Source organism: Paroedura picta, chromosome 4 (assembly GCF_049243985.1).
Source record: "Paroedura picta isolate Pp20150507F chromosome 4, Ppicta_v3.0, whole genome shotgun sequence".
Classification (NCBI taxonomy): Eukaryota; Metazoa; Chordata; class Lepidosauria; order Squamata; family Gekkonidae; genus Paroedura; species Paroedura picta.
In genome coordinates, this window is record NC_135372.1 from 52760314 (window position 1) to 52773797 (window position 13484).

The 13484-nt window shown below is 39.4% G+C and overlaps 1 long non-coding RNA gene across 1 annotated transcript; it reads right to left on the reverse strand.

Annotated features, from left to right (window-relative positions):
- Nucleotides 1–603: 603 nt before the first annotated feature.
- LOC143836785 (uncharacterized) lies at nucleotides 604–5478 on the reverse strand. The gene is made up of 3 exons (XR_013230733.1): nucleotides 5386–5478; nucleotides 1812–1858; nucleotides 604–1729 (listed from the first exon to the last, which is right to left on the reverse strand). It is a non-coding gene; the product is annotated as an uncharacterized LOC143836785 (long non-coding RNA).
- Nucleotides 5479–13484: the final 8006 nt, after the last annotated feature.

Consider the following 13484-nt stretch of genomic DNA (forward strand, 5'->3'; position numbering starts at 1 on the left):
CTAATTAACCATCCTCTAGAGCAGGGGTAGTCAACCTGTGGTCCTCCAGATGTTCATGGACTACAATTCCCATGAGCCTCTGTCAGCATTTGCAGGACACAAAACAGGGGTTCTAAAGAACGGGAAAATCAAATGCAAAAAAAATCACCCAAGTTACACCAGGTTACTGAATCATCCTGGCATTTCTTGCAAATAAATGGGTTTCAATCAGCAAAAACATTAAACAAACATTAAACACTTGGGCAGAATTCAGCTCTGTCCCACTCCAAAACCCCAAATCTTGGCACAGTTCCATTGAATGAGCTGAATATTTAACCCCTTCCTTCTCAGGAGGGAGAGGGCTTCCATAGGACCAATCCTTTATTGGGTGGTTGAGTTAAATACCTCCCTCTAAGCTGCCTTTGATCAACCATGTCATGTCATGCATGATTGGTTTTTAGAATTTAAGGCTGGATTATTGAAAATAATTCATTTCCTCTTTGTGATGGAGGACCCAAATATGCTTCTCTATCTCTCCCCCCCCCCCCCCCGCTATTACCCAGAGAGCAATCTCAAGGTTTTATGAGAGAGATCATAGAGGAATGCGTACTATCCTGAGGCATATGACTTAAAGCAAAGGCCAGGGTAGACTCCATTCATGTTGCAGCACTCACCATCTGCTGAACCAGTCTACAGTGGGAATTGCTTGTCTGTGTCCAGCTTCCCTGCTGTGCAGCTGCCAACACTAATTCCAGTGTGACTGCAGGACCATTGCAAGCTGCTTGACCAGCAGTTGTTTGACCAGCAGTTGTTTTATAAGCTACTAATGATGACTAGCAACATAGTGGTCATTCCACTGGGTGAGGTTAGTGATCTAGTAGCACTACTGGAGGAATAGAATGATCTTCTTGTACTTTCCTCTCATATATAATTTTTTTCAGTCCAAGAAGAGTCTCTCAGATGTGCTCCTCAAGGCCATATCTCACACAGCTTAATTCTCTCCTTCATATCAGCCACTGTCAGAGGCAGATTGTGGAGACTCTGGATAGGATATTCTAGTCTGTTTATGATTTTAAAAAAAGCAGAACGTGCTCAATATTTAGTAACAGCTATTTCTCAAAAAGACAAATGTTCCACTGGAATTAAATGAAGGGGGGGGCAAGATCCTGCAGCAAGATGTTTTAAGAGAGAGGAGTTTGTAGCTAAATAGAGAGCAACCAAAGTAAACTTTATCTTCTCTTCCATGTTTTGTTTTCTCAGTCTTTCCTCTAGAGAAGTAAATGGGGTTGCAGGGGCTGAGAACATGGTTCTACCACACACGCACATGGCTCCAATTTCTATGTGTTTCCTCCGGAGCATCAGAAGGGTGAGTTATAGAAATAAAGATTAGTATACATTTAAAATTCTAAAATACATTAAAACTTATTTGAATACGGACATTAAAACAAATTTGAATACAGACACATTTCTGAGTAGACATAAAAAGGGTTGAACATTCTGACAGGTGTGTGGACACTCATTATTTTTCAGTTAAATTTTAAATAGCCAAAGATAGATAGATTAGATAACTTTCAATTTTCAGAACAAGAAAAAAAGACCTATCCGTATGGCATTAAATAATAATAAAGAATGTTTTCAAACAATGTCTTTTCTTGAGTTTTCTTTTAGTTTATTTCATTTCAAGGGCATCAGCCAGAGTGGTTTTCCAGAAAAACTCAGTTTTCTACTATCTTTTCCTCAGTGGCAAGTCCTGAATTGTGAAGAGTCATAATTAATAAATCATTTTAAGTTTTGTTACAAGTAAAATAATTCATCTGTGCTTAATACCATACCTCTCTTCTTTTAAGTACAATTAATCTCAGTATGTTTGTTTCATAACCTGTAAACACAAATACCAGCAGTCAAACTAAAATATTGTAATATAAACATCAAGCATATCTTTTATCTTATATGCAGTTAATTTATACTTTACCTCAGTATAAGTAATAATATAAAATGGCCAATGGCTCAAAATGGTATGCAGAACCTAGGCAGAGTCTGCACTTACTTTGTTTATTTCATTGTCAATCCCGTTGAATTCAGATCGCTTTGAACTCGATCTTCCTCTTCCTCCTCCCTCCCCATTGAAACAGGAAAGTCTTCTGCATGTGGTTAGGGTAGTTCAGAAAGGGGTGGGGAGCCAAGCTTCTTTCTTTCTTTTCTTGAAGGGGGGGGGGGAGAAGCCAAGCAGGGAGCCTTTTTCTTTTCTTGGGGGTGGGGGGGGGTGGGAGAGGATCGAAAAAGGCAGAGAAGGGAGAAAAAATCCAGGACCGACAGAAGTTGAGAGAAATTAGGGGCTTCTACTTTAAGGCAAGTTTGTCACATGACCACCTGTGGCCAATCACGCATCCTCTACCACGGAGGAGAGCCCAGATTCAAAACAGCCTTTAAATATTGAGGCTTAAAAGCACTCTAAGATATCACACAATAAAGGTAGGGTCACTCCAGATCAAACCTTCTTGCTGTAGAAGGAAACTTTAAATCGCCCCAAATCCAAATGGAAATCGGATTCTGTGTAGAGGGCAGGGACTGAATCGATCTGGGGTTGGAATAAAATTACACCCCAGTCCAAAAAGGTGAGGTCCCAATTCCTTCACTCATCTCTAATTTATCATAGAAGGCAATGCTCCAGGTGTTCTAATGATTCATAAACTTAAAGGGGCCGCTCACAGAAAACAAGAAAATTCCAATGCTCTATTCAAGCCTCAAAGATGTAATGTATCCAAAAAAAAACCCCATAAAGACACTCTAATCATCTCAGTTTTCTTTGAATGTCCACTTTTTGATTTTCTTCCGATGTAACTTGTTCCAGTCCAAAGAACAGAAGATCCTAAGCTGTATGATTCTGTTCCAAATAGTGACTCATGATGTGTCATTGATATGGTTTGTAACTCAGAATTGATGTTCTTGAAATCTAATCTTCCAAGTCTGGGTACAAATTCCCACATACAACTTATTACATGGGCACCTTATACAGTATACACAGTTTTTGCTTCCACAATTAATAAAGGTATTAATTTTAATTGTAAAGCCATTTACAAGATTTGATTGCTGTGTCAAAATATTTTATGGTTCATGAAGTGATGCTGCAATCAGACAGTTGTGTTCCTACACTCATATAACTTAGGTAAGTGGAATAAGTATTTCAACATATTCCACATTAATAAGCTTTTAAAGTAAAATTTTGCTTGGATAACAAACAATGGTTATGAAATAGGCAAGCTTGCACTTAAAATGCATGAAAACAATGGCTGTCAAAGACCTATGGTACAAAATTCATGTGACCATAAATCAATGGGTCACCATACCAAGTGAATTTGAGCTTGTGGGTCCCAAACCAAATGGGCTGCAAGCCAACATGATAGGGTTTAATGACATCAACAGCTACACTTGCGCTATCTGTCAGTTTGGCTTTCAAAGGTACAGACACCTCGCTAGAACAGGAGTGCTGGTAAGCCCTTGAGTGCAGAAGTATATTTTTGATGTTGTGCATGAAAGGTAGGATTGTTTCACATATGTGACTCTGAGAAGGGCTTGTAAAATAGAGATTTGTGTCCACCTACTGTTCATTATAAATCTCAACAGACTTCAACATTGGATTCATACTGGGTGAGGATGAGTATTTTCTCCAATGTCTGTACTCTTGCTCTGGGCTTAAAAAGAGGGGTTCTCTCCGCCCGGTTCATAATCCCCCTATGTGATAAAATGGAGAAACAGAGGACAAAAGCTGCTGAACCTAAAAGCAGCATGAAGTGGTAATTAATGTCATGCATGTAGCAGAGGGATGGCCACATGGGAAGTGCTAAGCAGAATGACTGCAATCTGGGGTATGTATGTGCTACTTCACATTGCTATACCTTCCACTGCATTACTTCTCAACCTGATTCATACAACTGGTTTTAGCACTAGGACTACTGGAGGATTCCAAATGACCCATGATGCAGTTTTCCCCCATATGTCCCATTGGCTGTATGGCTACACTCCTTTATTGGGGAAAAATCCATGTATATAAAATAAGGCTAGGTCAGAAATGTTATACCCTGCCATATAATTTCATATATTAAGGGAGTTCTTAGTGCTGAAAAGCTTTTAGCCATATGAGACCCACCTGTGGTCTGAAGTGGTATGAGCCTCAGTGAGAAGAAAACCTTAATTTCAGTCTTTTCTTTTAAAGGCATTAGCTAATATCCCATGCAGGCCTATAATTTGTTCTAATCATCTCACAGGACTGAAAAGAAGATCTATACAACCAGGAACACCCAGCTTGGCCTAAAAGCTGCAAGAAGAACTCATTAATCCTTCCAGTTATTTTTAAAGCAAGCATCAGAGGAACTGCAATCAATACCAAAGGTCAGTTCACATTAAAAGTATTCCAATGAGCTTTACAATCCAGGCATTTATCTATTATGTAGTCACTGCTGATGAAATGTTGGCTGTCAAGCATATGTATGTATATGTATGTGTGTGCATATATACATATACACATACAAATACATACTGCCATTCATCTCTGCTATCAATATGTACACTGTAAATTTGCAAAATTAAATTATTACAGAATATAATAATGTTTAAAGTGTATATAGATTTTTTGTCAATTCACAGAATGTGTACAGAAATGGTGCATGTATTGTACATATGCTATGTATGTATGAATCATCATTAAAATAAGCCTGCGCATCAATAATCTTGCTAATCAAGAGGAAATTTTAGTATTGAAATATAAGTGCTTCTTTTAAAATGTCAGTACTTTAATACATATAAAACTATATTTTCAAGTATACTTGAATATAATCAAAAGGGCACCACTATAATGCATCAGTATAGATCAATGATTCCCAAAGTGGGCGCTACCACCCCCTGGTGGGTGCTGCAGCGATCCAGGGGGGCGGTGATGGGCTAAGATTTGACTAAGAATGACCTCTTTCTGTTTAATTGCTATTAAAATTTTTAAAAATTAATTTCCAGGGGGCGCTGAGTAATATTTTTTCTGGAAAGGGGGCGGTAGGCCAGATAAGTTTGGGAACCACTGGTATAGTTGATACAATAAATGAACACTTTCCTATATCATGTCTGTAATCCTGGGGAAATCGTCTTTCCCCAAAGATTTATAAACATAGAAAATTCTATGCCACAGTAGGAGCCAATGCCCAGATTATCATGTAAATCCCTGTACGTGTTTTAAGCATTATCAAATCTCTTCTGACTTTGGAGACCTTATGAATTAATGACTTCCAGAACATCCTATTGTTAGCAGTATTGCTCAGGTCATGCAAACTGAAGACATTCATGGTCACAATCAATACTTGTTGCAGGTTTTTCAAGTTGTGTGGCTGTGGTCTAGAAGTCTCCAATCCAAACACTCACCTGCATCTGTGGCAGGCATCTTCAGAGGGACATCTTCTCTCAGTGGCAATGACAAGTGTGGAATGTTCAGTGTGGTTGACTGTTAGCTATTGGGGTTGGCAGGAGTCTCTTCTGATTTCTTGCTTTGATGTTTTTTTTAGTACAGGTATCCATGTTTTGTTTCAACAAAAAGGAAGAAATGCCAGCTTTAATTATTTCTTTTCACAACTGAGAAAGTGTCTGCCATGAATTACTAATATGGATAGTTTTATTTCTCCAGTGTTTTTTGTGAACTACAACTGAACTCAAAAAGAACTGATTAGCTGTTTTAGCAAAGAATTATCATCATATGGCATAATCTGGATACTAGGACACAGTTTACTAATTTGCCACTAATTTACCTTTTCCATATATCTGTACCCTAATGATCCATTTTGTCTGAGGAAGTGTGCCTGCACACCAAAGCTCATGCTTTGAATGAATCTTTCTTGGTCTTAAAGGTGCTATTGGACTCAATTTTTGTTGTGCTACTTCAGACCAACATGGCTACCCACTCGAATCCAGCTTTAATCCAGTCACACCATTAAGAATAATGTTAGTCCTAGTTGTCTTCATCTCTTTCCCAGTAGCTGATTAAGCGCTGCCTGATTTGGGAGTCCTCTTCTAGCACTTTATTGTCGTCCACCTATCTTTCAGGGATTCAATGCTAAACCAAGAGTGAAAAGTAGAAAACTTAAAATATATAAACAATATAAACAGAAACAAATGGCAAATGTTTGTTCGTGCTTGTGGCTGTAACTATGGATGCTTTGCTGTGGTTCTGCTAGAACTGGAGAACAAGGAAAGTGTGTTCCAACAGTTCAATTACAGCATTGCCTTCTCACCCATTTATGGGTATCTTTTGCATACAGCACTTCCCCCCTAATTGAGCAGCAGTTAGCCAGGATGACTGCTTTACCAGGACATCTCCCAAGAAACCAATTTAACCTAATGATAGTGAATGGTGATGACTGCTCCTTAATTGTGACATTATTAGGCAAAACCCAGCTTACATGGCATATATATTCAGTAAGTGCTTTGAGGTTAAGTAATGCTTAACAAGGTGTTAAATTAGGGTAAATTCCTAAGCCTTTATCTTATAATATGGAAATCTCCAAATAAAGATTTAATAAAGAAGAAAGTGTGGCTAGAGTGGATATTTGTTACTAATTCCACTACAAGCATTATTTATTTAGCATCCAAGAATAAAGGTAAGATACTTCAAATTGATGTCAAACTGATATTTATTAAGGACTGATCTATTACAACTGGCTTCTTTTCCCTACAGCATAGATTACCCTACTGGGCAGCCAGTGGCAACCAGCAAAAGGGCTTCTGGTTCAAATATTGGTTATTAGCACAATATTGGTTCTTTGTTTCTCATTGCCTGCACACTACTATTTATTTATTTATTGTATGGTGTGTGTGTAGTGTGGCCAGAAGATCCAAGGATTGTCTGGCAGCCAGGCATGGCACAGTTGGAGGTAGTTTTCCATTTCATGACTCCTAGTATTCTTTGGAAGAACTACCACCCATGTCCTTGGAGGTCTATCATCCAAATACTACTGAGGGTCAGCCCTGCTTAGCTTCTGAGATCTGATGGGATCAGTCTTGCCTGTACTAAGCAGGTCAGGGCTGCCTGTACACTAAACACAGGACTTGATTTCACCCACATTCCCCATGTAGGTCAGCACAAGGGCTCAAGTAATTCTTTGTAAATTTGAATTAGAACCACAGCATGAGGACAAGCAGAGCTTTTCCTATCACACAATTTTCTTTACCTGAGATGGCTGCCCAGTGGGGTTGCTGTTTCCTCTGTTGGAGCAAACAGACTGTCTTGTTCTGGATGTTGCCCTGTTTATTTGTCCCCATAGAGCAAATAGTTGCATTTAAGGCTGAGAAAAAAGTGCAAGTCCTTTTTGATCCTGATCTGTGCAGTTTACATTTACAAGAGAAAACTGCTGAGGACCTCCCAACACAAACTCTCTGAATTTTCATTCAGACCATCAGTCAGCAAACCATGCTTCCCTCCGCCACTCTGTTAGCCAGTGGGAGAATTTTTTTTTTAAATCAGCTTCAGTGCAATGGAGTGACATCACTTCCATGGAAAACTTGGAAATAGAATTACACTGCTCAAAAATTTCTGGAAACACAGGCAATTCTTATAACAGTGTTGTGTCACTTCCAGGCCCTGATGTGCCATTGTTGCACACAAACCTAAATTGGAACATTAGAGGAATCTGAAAGAGCTTCCAAGAAGTATCCGGGTGGATACTCTTGGAAGTAGGATGTTGGATTAGTTGGACCTGTTGTTTGATCTAGTGGGACTCTCATGCTCTTACATGTAATACATTTCCCCAAGAACTCTGTAGTTGATAATAAATATTGTTAAGCTATATTCTGCTGGTCACACAAGTAAAGCTATTGATTGCATTGGATTGATATTGATGGAGACCAAGGACAGAATTTCTAAGAATAGCCATAAAATGGCTTTCTGGTACATGCCCTGCAGAAGTGAATCTCAGAACCTAAGCAACAGTAATAAGAGGCATCAACTGGGGGCCTGATTCAAAAAAGGAGCTCTGTGGCTTATCCTTTGAATGGATTTTTGTCTCCCAAAACAAAAGGCTAGTGCAAAATAATGAAAGCAATGGAGAATATATGGGTGTAGTGAAGAAATATCAGGAAGGACTATTCCAGTCCAGCATTAGCTATTAACAGTATGCTCTTGCACAACATTGCTTCAGCCAGGTTTAGAGTCCTCAGTCAGCAGTTTTCTCTCAGTTTAACCCACCTCACAGAGTTGTTGTAAGAAAAGCCCATCTACATCACCTCCAGCTCTTTGGAAGGAGGCTAGGATACAAATGTGATCAGTTTATTGAAATAACTGAGATAGAGAACAGAGGCTCAATCCCAGAACCCTTACACATAAGACTCCTGTAATTTTCATGGATCAAGATAAAATAGACAAATAAAGGTAGATTCCTGAGGACACAAATAAGGCGGTTGCCAAGATGCCAAGACCATAGATTCTGAGTGAAAATAAAGAACAAGAAAAATATGCAGTAAAAGTGTCACGCAACTTGATGTACTTCTAAGCCTTCTTGCAAGTTTCCTCTCCTGGACGAAGGAGTTCAGCACTGCAGAGATACTGCACTGTGTATATCATGCTGCTAATTCTGGCAGAAGGCTAAGTATTCTGTTTTATGAAGTCAAATATAATGAAAAGCCTGAGGCGACTAACAAATGTGATGTCATTTTGGTAAATGTGCTATTTTTCTCTCCTAATAAAATAAATGCAGTTTCTCGAGCTGGGAACATGAGCTGCCTTTATTTACAACACAATTAACAGGATGCCATCGAGCGGTAATAGGTATGTATATAAACAGAAAACTTTTCAAGGAAAAGTACTGTCTGCAATATACAATCTTTTTTTCCTAAACAAATCCTACTTGCTTTGCCAAAGTTCAGAGTTAGTTCTTCCTTTCTCCATTTTTTAAAACCTTATTATTGATAATGTGAGTTGGCCACAAACTTCTACCTAGCAAAAAGTTCATTTCTTATGTTCACTGGATTCCTCATGGGGAAGGGGAATGACCTGACTGCTCATAGCTTGGAATCCTTATCTTTAGCATTCCTGTGTCATGCTGTAAAACATCAGACCTGCCCCCCCTCCCCCATGTCAGAAGCAAATCTTGCAGCAGCTAGGTGTCTATTACAAAGTGTCTTTCTCAGACAAAGATAGATATAACAGATAGGCAGTTGGACCATTCTAGACTTCCAGAAGAAAGGGAAATATTATCTCTGTTTCTTTTCATCTTGAACAATTGGTGGTGCCCTCCATATCAGAGTAACAGTTTTCTAAGACTACTGACTTCCAAAAACATAATATAATTCTCTTTAGGACTGGATTGTTAAAAGCCTAGAAAATCAATCCAAAAAATATAGGAGTAACCCAGAATGGGTGGTATATTCAAGAACATCCATGGGGCATGGTTCTGTCCCCCATTTTATTTAACATATTTATGCCCTCTCTTGCCCAGCTGGTCCAGGGATTCAGGCTTGGGTGCTATCAGTATGGTGATGACACTCAGCTCTGCCTCCTGATGGATGGCCATCCAGATTTTCCCCAGAGACATTTGCCAGCTGCCTGGAAGAAGTGTCAGTTTGGGTCAAGTACAGCCACTTGAATCCCAATCCCTCCAAGACAGAGGTCCTGTGGCTGGGCAGGAAAGGGCCAGGAGAGAAAGTTTGCTGACCTTCCCTAGATGGTGTACATCTGACAGCTGTACAAATCTGCTAGAAATTTAGGCATTATCTTTTATGTTTCTTTATCTATGGAGGCTCTGATCACCAATGTAGCTCAGCGGGGCATTCTACCATCTCCACAAGACTAAGCAACCAGTGCCTTACCTAGCCTTGGAGCACCTAGCCACAGTGATCCATGCAACAGTCACCTCCAGGTTAGAGTATTGTAACTCACTGCTCCTGTCCTGCAACCAATCCAAAATGCAGCAGAACCAGGTCCTCACCAAAATATCTTGGAGGGTCCATATTCAGCCTATTCCTAGGCAACTGCACTGGCTCCCAGATGAATTCTGGATCAAGTTCAATGTCTTTAAAGTAATCTGCAGTATGGACCCAGCATACCTGAGGGACTGCAAAGCTGACTTATACCCTCTGAAGAGCACTCTGCTTCACCAGTAGAAACTGGTGATCCCTGACCATAGAGATGTATATGTAGCTTAAACCAGGGCCAGGGCCTTTTTGGTCCTGGCTCTGAGAATAGCTGCAGGCTTTGCAGGAGCTTTCTCGGTTCTGAAGGGGCTGCAAGATGGAACTCTTCTGGCTGGTGTTTGGTGGTGGCCAAAGACTGATAACATCATTGGAACAAGACCTCCTAAAAAAAAAAACATCAGCCTTCTGAATGGGATAAAGGGATGTAGAAGACAAGACTCATTGTGTCTTGCTCTGTAGTAGGTAATGAGCAATTTTAACTGTTTTATTTTAAGGCTATTTATGATTATGTCTATAAATGTTTAATACTACCCTGAATTGGCAATGCCAGGAAAAATCCAATTATAAATAAATAAATTTTACCCAAGAGCTTTACCATAATAAAAAGGACCATTCCTCTCTTAAGAACAAGAAAATTACTACCTTGCTGGATCAAGGGAATGCTGTGGATATAGTTTATCTCAATTTCAGTAAAACATTTGATAAGGTTCCACATTGTATTCTTGTTGACAAGTTGGGTAAATGCAGTATGGATCCTATTAGTGTTAGGTAGATAACTGGTTGACAGATAACACCCAAAGGGGGCTTGTTAATGTTAATTCACAAAGTATTTGGATGAATGAATAGAGGGGGTGCTTATTAAATTTGCAGATCTTACTAAATTGGGAGAGGTTGCAAACACAGCAGAAAAACAGAGTAGGGATACAGGATGATCTTGACGGGAAAATAAACTGGGCTAAAATGGATTCAATAGTGGTAAATGTAAAGTTCTGCATTTAGACCGGAAAAATCTGATGCATCATTATAGGATGGGGGAGACCTGTTTTGGCAGTAGTATGTGTGAAAAGGATCTAGAGGTCTTAGTAGACCATACACTGAACACGAGTCAGCAGTGTGACTCAGTGGGTAAAAAGGCAAATGGGATTTTGGGCTGTATCAAAAGAAATATAGTGTTCAGATTACGCAAGGTGGTGTTACTGCTTTATTGTGCTCTTGTTAGACCTCACTTAGTTTACTGTGTTCAGTTTTGGGCACCACAATTGAAAAAGGATGTAGACTAACTGGAGCAAGTTCAGAGAAGGGCAACAGAAATGGTGTGGGGTTTGGAGACCATGACGTATGAAGAAAGATTTAGGGTCCTTGGTCTGTTTAGACTGGAGAGAAGACGATTAAGTGGTGATTTGATAGCCATCTTCAAGTACTTGAATAACTGTTACATAGAAAGTGGAGCAAAGTTGTTTTCTGTTGCCCCAGAGGGTCAGACCAGAACCAATGGGATTAAATTAATTCAAAAGAAATTTTGGCTTAACATCCGGAAGAAGTTCCTGACAGATAGAATGGTTCCTCAGTGAAACTGGCTTTTTTGGAAGGTGGTGGGTTCTCCTTCAGAATTTTTAAGCAGAGGCTAGATATCCATCAGACAGAAATGTGGATTCTGTGAACTTGAGCAGATTGTAAGTGGGTGGACAGAAGGGAGTTGTCTCAGCTTGGCTTTTGTAGCCCTTTCTTGCATGACCAGGGAAATGCTGATCACCACTTTGGGGGCAGAAGGTGAATTTCCTTCAGAATCCAGGGATTCTGTTTTTTCTTGGGGGGGCATCATATAGACATTGCATTGGTGTCACCATGGGTGTACAGGTAGTTGTATATTTCCTGCATTCAACAGGGGGTTGGACTAGATGATCATGGAGTTCCCTTCCAACTCTGTGATTCTATGATTCATATATCTTTGACTGCTGATATACTCTCTGAAAGCCATGTTTTAATTTTGTTGCTAACTGGAGAAGAAAATGACACACAAACACACACACACATATATATATATATATGTCAAATTTGTATCTTGCTATTTCTCCCATGAGAAATATATGACTGTCTCCTATCCCATCTTATTATCCATGTGAGAGAGGTTAAGCTGAGAGAATTCATCTGGTCCTCAGTCACCCAGTGATCATCAGGGCATGGTGGAGGTTTGAATCTGCATGCCTCCACTCATCGCCCAACTAAAATACCAGATTAGTTCATAGACTACAAACTCATTGATTCAGTGTATAGAATTAAATAGCAGCCAAATAGCATTAAGAGAGGGATTAAATGACTGATTGTTTCATTTAGAATGTGTCATAATTGTTTCCAAAAGCAATGGATCTTTGGAAGCTTCACCAGAAGAAGAAAAAAGCCACATTTGGAAAGATAATTTCCTTTTTCCCAAATACCTTTCCATATTGGATTTCTTCCAGATTGTCCTTTTAGGCCACCTGACAGCCAAGGTTTCTTTGGCAGATGGTTCACGAAGAGTCTATAAAATAGAAATTAACTCCTGAGTTCCAAGAACACAATCATTTCTCCAATGGTGTTATATTCAGATAAATTTCCACACAATGATTTTACAAGCTTGTAAACATTTCCTTATTACATTTTTTAATGGAAGGCACTTAACATTTGTAAATCCTGTTTATTCACCCTTTGGGAATTTTCCTTAATTATAATCCCAAGACCAACTCACATCATCTCCCCAAGTCCCACTGGCATGTTTTCTGGAGATATCGCTTTTATTCTTGGCTGTCAAGTATGGAATTAGATGGATTTTTCCCAATTAGATGGATTTGCATATAACTCAAATAGATTTCATTGTGTATGTATTACAGAGGTTACTGACAATGAGATACACTTTTCAAATTATATGCAAAGCATGACTCAATCAAATTATGTATTGCATGTATTTTCTGCCTATAGGACCTCTTTAGTTTGTAACGTCCTTATTTACACACAGTTCAGCTTATATAGAAGTAGAGCATATTATGCTAAGACAAGATAGAGTGATAGTTGTCAGGAAAATTTTGGCCATCCCTTTTGCTCTGCAAAAGACTGGGCAGAATGACATGTTGTGTGTCAAGTATTTTCTAGTCGCAATCAAAATATGGCAACTCCAGCAGTAGGCTTTCAAGCCAGGGAGAAGCAGAGGTCATTTGCCACTGCCTTCTTTTGCAATCTTCCTTGGTGGTCTCCCATGGTTGACCCTACATAGCATCCAAGATCTGATGAGGCTGGGTTGTCAAATGCCACTTTCTCTCCCAGAATGGCATGTTAAGCAGGGTTAAAGGAACCAGATGGGGAATATATGGTCCCCACTCCCAGCCCTGGCATTTCATTTTGGGGGTATTGGACATTGTCCTTTATGTTTCTGGATGATCCAGAAAAGAAAATGATTAGCTCCTGAAAGAATGAACATGGCTCCTCCTCCTATCATCCTGTCACCTGCTCTAACTTTACAAAGGTCTACAAGGGTGAGCTTAAAGTGGCAAGGTGAGGAGGGAGATAAAAAATTCATGGATAAGGGAATG